The sequence below is a fragment of the Furipterus horrens genome, unplaced genomic scaffold, assembly GCF_987537825.1.
Source record: "Furipterus horrens unplaced genomic scaffold, mFurHor1.1.pri manual_scaffold_17, whole genome shotgun sequence".
NCBI classification, from domain to species: domain Eukaryota; kingdom Metazoa; phylum Chordata; class Mammalia; order Chiroptera; family Furipteridae; genus Furipterus; species Furipterus horrens.
Genome location: NW_028327187.1, coordinates 32,448,206 through 32,457,661, shown reverse-complemented (window position 1 = coordinate 32,457,661; position 9,456 = coordinate 32,448,206). Strand labels below are relative to the sequence as shown.

Sequence of the window (9,456 nt, the reverse complement as noted above, 5' to 3'; positions counted from 1 at the left end):
GGCTTCCTCAGGAATACTCTCCTGCCGCCATTGTGGGAAAACCTGCCAGTAGGTGGAGCTTTTGACACTCTGGCCCCACTAATCCAAGTTTCTAAATGAATCCAAAACTCAGGCTGCAGGGCAGAGCTTTCAAGGATAAGGGGAAAACATGAGAGGAAAAAAAAAAAAACCAACCACAAGAAAACAAACCCTACTGCCTCAGTCTAGCTTATTTCTCCCACCCCCCCAAAAGTACAGTAAAAACAAAAATAGAAAAAAAACACCTCTCCGGTTTTATCATCCTTCTCTGCTCTATGCCTAGAAGGTTTGGTCAGATTCTCTGCTGGCCCCTCTCTGGCTTTGGCTTTATTCCCCTCTGTGCCTGATACAGAAAAGCCAAAGCCTGTATACGTTTTATCCCCTCTTTTTCTTGGTAAACCAAACCAACAATAAAACAACCATTTGGAATTTTGCAGAGATGTAGCTGGTCCCCAAAATAAAAAAAATACTCCTTTCCTTGTAGAACAATCACCTGTTCCAAGGTTGGATCATTCCCAGTTCTTCAGACTCCATCACACAACACACTCTTCTCTGTTAACACAAACCACAGCAAAAAGGGAAAAGTGAACACAAAGTTTAGCAAAAACCTAACATTCAACTGGAGTCGGTTCTGCGACATCTGCCGGGTTCCTCTTTTCTTTCGTTCACACTTATGAACTCGGAATGTCCACACTTAGCTTAACAAAGAGGCCGGCTCAGGAGCAACTTGGACCCAGCATAAGTCTGAACTCGGTAGGTTTTCTGTGCCCAGCCCAGGAAAGCAGGCTGGGACAAAGGTGTCCTGTGGATTCTCTGGAGAAGTAGCAGCAGCACCATGCCTGTCTCCACTCTCTTGGCCTCATCACCTGAGGAGGCCTGGAGAAATGGCAGTCAGCAGAGGAGAGGTCCCCATCGCAGTGCAGTGACACCAGCTGGTGTCTCCCTGCTGAAGACCTCTGGACAGAGATGATCCTGATGTTTGGCAGTGATCCAAAGAAAACCCTCTGTATGAAAGGGAACCAAAACAGAAACCCAGGACAGCTGGCTAGAGCCTCGAGCACCCCTGTTGGCAGACGCCTACTTGGGGTTTTCAGAGACTAGGGGGATGGGAGTGTGCAGTAATGGGGGCGACGGGGCCTGCTGCTTCTGAAGCTCCATCTCAGAAGCCCTTTGTAGCGCCACCTCCACCAGCAGCTGGAAGCTGCTGAAGTCCTCCTTGTCCTGCTCTGGGGGTGTGGGAGGTGGTGTGTTGAAGAGTCCCCCGGTGGGGCTTCCGGCTTCAGCCGTGTTCAGCAGGGTGAGTGTGTTACCAGGGGTCACCAGGGGTTTGGCAGGCTCCAGCTCCCCTTGTGGGAAGGGGGCTGCCGGCTTCTCCCCCTGGCCTGAGTGGAGTGGCACAGAGCACACAGACAAGGAGAGCACATTGGTGGGGGCCGGTACAGACACAGCCAGCACTGAAGGGCTGCTGCCGTGGGGAAGGGCCACATCGGAGGCCTTGCCCCCGCGGTGGGAAATGGTGTACTGGTTGGGGTCTTGGCCGTCCTTCCGAAGCATGTCTGGGAGAAGTCGCCGCCGAACGTTGATAAACCAGTTACAGATCTTCAGCACAGATAGGTTGGTTTGTCCAGAAAGGCTCAGCTTCTCCTGCTCGGAGGGGTAGGCATTGTAGCGGTGCAAGTACAGCCAGTCCCGGAGGATCTTCACTGACTCCTTGGGCAGGTTCCCTCTGCGCTTCCTCTTTCCTGCCAGGGAGAGGAGGCCTTCATCCTCACCCAAATCACTGTCTGACATGGTGTCTAGGGGCTAAACTGGGCCTCAGGCAAGCTTTCCCGAGCGGCTTTTCCGCCCACGAAGCCTTGAGCTCGGTCCGGAGCGTCCTGGCAGGGGGCGGAGGGCGCTGGGGAAGCGCCGCGTACCTGCCGGGCCTGACACTCGACCTGACAGCTCTCCGCTGGAAAGCACCTCGCTGCCTGACAGTCAGATCCCCTCTCCTTACCCTCTCCACTCCCCGCCCACTCCTCGCCCGCCCCCACCCGCCCAGAGGGAGAAAACAAACTTTGTGCGGAGCGCGGCCAGCTACGCCCACCCACTGCGGGGTGTGCCGGCCGTCATTTCCATTTTTAATTGTTTGAGGTAATTGCATACTGTTTTCCATAGTGGCTGTACCAGTCTGCATTCCCACCAACAGTGTGCTAGGGTTCCCATTTCTCCGCATCCTCGCCAGCACTTGTTGTTTGTTGATTTGTTGATGATGGCCATTCTGACTGGTGTAAAATGGTATCTCATTGTGGTTTTTATTTGCATCGCCCTAATGGCTAATGATGTTGAGCATTTTTTCATGTATCTATGGACCTTCTGTATGTCCTCTTCGGAGAAGTGTTTGTTCAGGTCCTATGCCCAATTTTTAATTGGGCTGTTTGTTTTCTTGATGTTGAGTTGTATAAGCTCTTTATATATTTTGGAGATCAGTCCCCTGTCTGAGATATCATTGGCAAATATGTTTTCCCATATGGTTGGTATCCTTTTCATCTTGCTGATGTTTTCTTTTGCTGAGCAGAAACTCTTTAGTTTGCTGTAATCCCATTTGTTTATTTTTTCCTTTATTTCTCTTGCTTTAGGAGATGTATCCGTGAAGAAATTGTTACGTGAGATATCTGAAATTTTCTTGCCTATATTTTCCTCTAGGACTTATATGGTGTCATGGCTTACATTTAATCTTTGATCCATCTTGAGTTTAATCTCATGTGTGGTGTAAGTTGGTGGTCTAGTTTCATTTTTTTTGCACACCCCTGTCCAGTTCTCCCAGCACCATTTATTAAAGAGGCTCTTCTCAGTACATTTTATGTTCCTTCCTCCTTTTATCAAATATTAGTTGACCATAGAATCCTGGGTTTATTTCTGGACTCTGTATTCTGTTCCACTGATCTATATGTCTGTTCTTATGCCAGTACCAGACTGTTTTGATCACAGTGGCTTTGCAGTATTGTTTGATATCTGGTGTGTGATTCCTCCTGCTGTGTTCTTCTGTCTCAAAATTGCTTTTGCTATTCGGGGTCTTTTTTGGTTTCATTTGAATTTATGGAGTATTTGTTCTAGGTCAGTGAAATATGTCATTGGTATTTTAATAGGGATTGCATTGAATCTGTAAATTGCTTTGGATAGTATGGCCATTTTGATGATGTTGATTCTTCCCATCCAAGAACATGGTATTTGCTTCCATTTACTTGTATTTTCCTTAATTTCTTTCTTCAATGTTATGTAATTTTCTGAGTACAGGTCTTTTATCTCTTTAGTTAAGTTTACTCCTAGGTACTTTATTTTTTTTTTTAATGTTTTTTATTGATTATATTGTTACAACCGTTCCAATTTTCTCCCCCTTGCTCCCCTCCAGGTACTTTATTTTTCTTGTTGCTATAGTAAATGGTATTTTCTTTTTTGTCTCTGTCTCTGATATTTTATTGTTGGTGTACAGACATGGCTTAGATTTCTGTATATTTATTTTGTACCCTGCTATTTTGCCAAATTCACTTATCGTATCAAGTAGTCTTTTAGTGGAGTTTATAGGGTTTTCTAGGTATACTATCATGCCATCTGCATATAATGATAGTTTTACTACTTTTATCCCCATTTGGATGCATTTTATTTCTTTTTCTTGTCTGATTGCTGTGGCTAGGACTTCCAACACTATGTTGAATAGGAGTGGAGAGAGTGGACAACCTTGTCTAGTTCCTGAATTCAGGGGGAATGATTTTAGTTTTTGTCCATTGAGTATGACGTTGGCTTCAGGCTTCTCATATATAGCCATAAGTATGTTAAGGTATGCTCCCTCTATTCCCATTTTGCTGAATGTTTTCGTCATGAATGGGTGTTGTACTTTATCAAATGCTTTTTCTGCATCTATTGATATGATCATGTGATTTTTGTCTCTCATTTTGTTTAGGTGATGTATTATATTTATTGATTTGAGAATATTAAACCATCCTTGCATCCCTGGGATGAATCCCACTTGATCATGGTGTATGATCTTTTCGATGTATTGCTGGATTCTGTTTGGCAATATTTTATTGAGGATTTTAACATCTATGTTCATCAGTGATACTGGCCTGTAGTTTTCTTTCTTTGTTGTGTCTTGACCTGGTTTGGGGATTAGGATAATAATGGCTTCATAGAAAGAGTTTGGGATTTTCCCCTCTTCTTGGATTTTTTGGAATAGTTGAGCAGGGTAGGAGTTAGTTCTTCCCTAAATGTTTTGTAGAATTCGCCTGTGAAGCCATCCAGTCCAGGGCTTTTGTATGCAGAGAGATTTTGGATTACTGTTTCAATTTCCTTCTTTGTTACTGGTCTGTTGAGACTTTCCGCTTCTTCTTGATTCAGTTTTGGAAGGTTGTATGTTTCTAGAAATTTGTCCATTTCTTCTAGATTGTCAAATTTCTTGTCATACAGTTGTCTGAAGTAATTTCTAACTATCATTTGTATTTCTGTGGTATCAGTGGTGATTTCTCCTCTTTTATTTCTGATTTTGTTTATTTGGGTCTTCTCTCTTTTTTTCTGATGAGCCTGGCTAGAGGCTTGTCGATTTTGTTTATTTTTTTTGAAGAACCAGCTTCTTGTTTTGTTGATTTTTTTGGATTGTTTGTTTAGTCTCTATGTCATTTAACTCTGCTCTGATCTTAATGATTTCCTTCCTTCTTCTTGCCCTAGGCTTTGTTTGTTGTTGTTCTAGTTCTTGTAGCTTTATGGTTAGTTTTTTTTATTTGAGATTCTTCTATCCTTTTCAGATATGCCTGTATTGCTATGAGCTTCCCTCTCAGGACTGCTTTTGTTGTGTCCCAAATGTTTTGGGCTGTTGTGTGCTCATTATCATTAGTTTCTAGAAATTTCTTGATTTCTTCTTTGATGTCATTGTTAACCCGTTCATTATTTAATAGCATGTTATTTATTCTCCATGAGTTTGGGTGTCTTTCATTTTTTTTCCTCTGAGGTTGATTTTTAGTTACAAGGCAGTGTGGTCTGAAAAGATGCTTGATATGATTTCAATTTTCTTGAATTTGTTGAGGCTTGTTTTGTGTCCTATCATGTGGTCTATCTTTGAAAAGGTCCCATGTGCATTTGAAAAGAATGTATATTTTGCTTCTTTGGTGTGGAAAGTTCTATTTATGTCAGTTAAGTCCATGTGGTTTACTGTGTTGTTCAATGCCTGTATATCCTTGGTGTTTCTTTTCTTCAATGATCTGTCTATTTTTGATAATGGAGTGTTGAAGTCCCCTACTATGAATGTGTTGTTGTTGATATCCTTCTTGTGGTCTTCGAGTATTTGCTTTATGTATTTGGGTGCTCCTATGTTGTGTGCTTATATGTTTCTCAATGTTATATCTTCTTCTTCTTCTTCTTTTTTTTTTAAATACAGAACAGGACTAGAAAACTCATTTTTTTTGATATATCTAAAAAAGGTGACAAGAACAGTAGTCACTTGTTCTCCCCGTGGGTACAGAAATGAAGAGGGAGGAGGGAGCAGGGGCTGGATTTCTTCTGTTCACGAGAGAAATGGCGGAGGGGCTTCTTCAGAGTTTTTCAGGGTGTGGGACCCAAATATAGTGCCCAGACTGGTCCTCAATGATTTGTTTGATTTTGTTATAAATCTCTTCCAGTGAGTCACCCTGAACAATGGCTGTGAAGTACTCTCCGAATTCCTGCTCCAGTTTCACGGCTTTGTCACAGATCTTATTTGCTTGTTCATATGTCTGCCGTTGGTTCATTTCCATAAGTGCTTCAATGGACTTGGGCTTGATGAACATGGCGATGGGGAAAAGCTGTGATTGCTGCAACCTCTTGATCGTATTGCCCAAAACATCTAAGATGCAGTGCTTGCCCCTCTCTGCAACTGCTCGCACGGACTGGATGCTGGTCCCGTAGAGGTTATCATTGAACTGTCCTGCCTCAATGAACTTGTTGTCCTAAATGTCCTTCTCCATTTGCTCTCGGGACACCATAAAGTGGTAGTCCTGGCCATCCACCTCATTGTCACGCCGAGGCCGGGTGGTGTGTGGCACACAGGATCCAAACTTATGCGGGAACTCTGAGATCAGGTCATCGTTGACTCTGTCCTTCATCGGGCCCAGGATGATCACGGGCCTTGCATAGTGAATTTCTTGCCGAGTCACTGGCTCATATGACAAAATAGCATCCTCTTGTCCTTTGGAACTGCTTTCGCTGTCACTGGTGTTGGATGTCACTCCCTGTTCCTGTAAGCTGCTCTCCTGGGCAATGTTTTTTTTCCTCTTGTAAAATGGAAACTTTCGAGAGAGGCAGAAACTTTTTACGTTTCGTTTTGATCAACCGGTTAGACTCAATCATCCCCGTCCTGGCATGGAACTTCACGGTTTTCAATCGAGCTCTTTCTTTCTTTTCCACCCTCTTCTTATTGGGGATCACGCCTATTTGCTCGCTTTCTCCATGTGGGGTCACCAGCCTTGCCTGCCACCACTCATCATCAGAGGCATTAATGACATGCAGGATGTCACTATAGGAGAAGCTGAGCCCCTGGCTTGGCAGGCAGCTGTCCCGAGTCTGGTCATAATCAAAAAGGCCCCTGACATACAAGGACCTCTTCTCGTTTGTTCGGAGGGACCCAGACCCCAAGCTCATGCCCTGTTCATCATTTGTTCCCGCAAGTCATGTATCTTTGACTCAAAGCGACTGTACTCTGGCGGTGGGTCCGAGTCCAGGTCTAGTGCTGAGAAAGTGCCAGCTCCGGCCGCCCTTCCGTCCTGCGCGGGAGAACACAGACACCATGTTATATCTTCTTGATGGATTGTTCCTTTAAGTATTATGAAATGTCCTTTGTCTCTTTTTATTGCCCTTGCTTTGAAATCTGTTTTGTTTGATATGAGGACTGCTACCCCGGCTTTTATTTCCTGTCCGTTTGCTTGGAATATTTTTTTATATCCCTTTACTTTCAGTCTGTGTAAATCTTTTGTTCTGAGGTGTGTTTCTTGTAGACAGCAAATATGTGGGTCCTGTTTTCTTATCCATTCCGTTACCCTATGTCTTTTAATTGGAGCATTTAATCCATTTACATTTAAGGTTATTATTGACGTGTATTTATTCATTTCCCTTTGTACCTCTGTTCTTCTCCTCTCTTGTTTTTTTCTTCTTTTTTTCTTAGAACAGTCCCTTTAGCATCTCTTGCAATGCTGGTTTGGCGGAGATGTATTCTTTTAGTCTTCCTTTGTCTGAGGAACTTCTTATTTCACCTTCTACTTTGAATGAGAGCCTTGCTGGGTAGAGTATTCTTGGTTGTAGGCCTTTGTTTTTCATTGCTTGAAATATTTTTGACCTTACCCTTCTGGCTTATAATGTTTCTGTTGAAAAATCTGTTGATAACCTTATCGGAGCTCCCTTGTACGTTATTTGCTGTTTTTCTCTTGCTGCTTTTAGGATTCTCTCTTTGTCTTGGAATGTTGCCATTTTAATTACAATGTGCCTTGGAGTGGGTTTTTTGGGGTTCCTCTTCATTGGAACTCTCTGTGCTTCCTGAACTTGTATAACTTTTTCTCTCATCAGGTTCGGAAAATTTTCTGTCACTATTTCTCTTATCAGTTTTTCAATTCCATGCTCCTTTTCTTCTCCCTCTCTAATTCCGATGATACTGATATTATTTCTTATCATGCTATCCTGTAATTCCCTTACATCTTGTTCATATTTTTCAGTCTTTTTTCATTTTGCTGTATTTTCTGGGAGTTTTTCTCTACATTATCTTCTAACTCACTAATCCGATCCTCTGCTTTGTTTAGTCTGCTTTTGACTGATTCTACTGTGTTTTTCAGTTCAGAGATTGAATTCTTCATTTCTTCCTGGTTCTTGTTGATAGTTTCTATGTCTTTTTTTATGCTGGTGCAGTTCTCTACAAGTTCCCTGTAATTTTCTTGGAGCTGCTGGTAACTTCCTTGGAGGTTGTCATAGTTGTTTTTAAGGTTGTCGAGTATATCGAGCTTCTTTGCCACCATTGTTTTGAATTCCATGTCTGACATTTGGGCTATGTCTATTTCATCTATCTCTCTTTCTGAGGATTCCACTTTTCTTTTCATTGAGGGGTTATTTTTGCGTCTTACCATGTTGGATTCTTCTTTTTTGTTTTTATTTTTTGGGGGGATGATCTGCTTTGACTTCCCACGTTTGTGGTGTGAAATTCTTTATAGGAGATCTGGGGGTTTCAGTAGTGCAGTCTCTTTGATCTCCTGAGCCTGATGTTCTTGGTTTACCCTTTATGTTGTTTGTTTATGCTGTCTGGTTATATTTCAAATGTTCTTTGTTAGGATCTTTCTTCTGGTTAGTTGATTGAGAGTCACTCTATTCACTTTGTCTTGAGTTGTTTTGTGGCGATGCTGTTAAAAACATAAACGCAAAGCCCAGGCAGGAGACCCACACCCTCAAAAATATCCCCTACCCTCTATCCCGCTATCGTCAACCAACGAGTCAGTATTAATATAAATATAAAGAGATTAGAGCTTTTATACTATAAGAAAAATAGATAAGAGTTGTTTTTAGGGAGGAAAAATATACTTTTTGATAGAGGGGATGATAGATTAATAATAGTTTAGAATATGCAAGCAAGTAGGTAATATTTACATTATATGTTAATAAAAATAGAAGAAAAGTATGGAAGAATGTAGAATGTAGTAAGAAAGTAGGATTGTATTGTATTTACATAGTAATTATATTCTATTTATTTAGAGTGAAAGGGGGGCTAAACACACAAACAAATAAACAACAATTAAAAAGGAAGGATGAAAAGGAGAGATTATATTGAACACATTAGAGATATAGAGGGTTTTTTTCCTTTCCTTTCCTTCCTTTCCCTTTCCCTTTCCCTTCTTCTCCCTCCCCTCCTCTTTTCTCCTCCCTTTTCCTTTTTTTTTTTTTTTTTTTAAGGAAGGGAAAAGAAAAGAAAAAAGGAAATATAAAGGAATGTTTTTACTCAGTTCAGCCTTGGTGTGTCATCTTCCTTTTTTTTAAGGAAGGAAAAAAGAAAGAACGAAAAAAAAGAAAAGGAATGTTTTTACTCAGTTCAGCCTTGGTGTGTCATCTTCCTTTTTTTTAAGGAAGGAAAAAAGAAAGAAAGAAAAAAAAGAAAAGGAATGTTTTTACTCAGTTCAGCCTTGGTGTGTCATCTTCTTTTTTTGAGTTCCCAAGATGGCCTAATGTGGCAGTTCAGAGGTTCTTGTTCCTCGCAGCAGTGTTGTGCGCCCGCGGTGGCTGGCACGGCCTGCTCCCTTGCTGCCCACTGAAGCCAGCTGAGGTGTCCTTGTGCACATGCCCCTGCACGTGCAGGGCGGCCTAAGAGCTTGCCCCACAATTGACGCCTATTGTAGCCAGGCCGAGGCGTTTTCATGCTCGCACTAAGGTGTCCTTGCGTGCGCGCCCCTGCACGCACGGGGT

General features: G+C 42.3%; 2 pseudogenes; both read right to left on the bottom strand.

Annotated features, from left to right (window-relative positions):
- Nucleotides 1-483: 483 nt before the first annotated feature.
- LOC149990786 (homeobox protein TGIF2 pseudogene) lies at nt 484-1,903 on the bottom strand (annotated as a pseudogene).
- A 3,588-nt stretch (nt 1,904-5,491) lies between these two features.
- Nucleotides 5,492-6,734, bottom strand: LOC149990785 (disks large homolog 3 pseudogene; annotated as a pseudogene).
- Between the last annotated feature and the right edge of the window lie 2,722 nt (nt 6,735-9,456).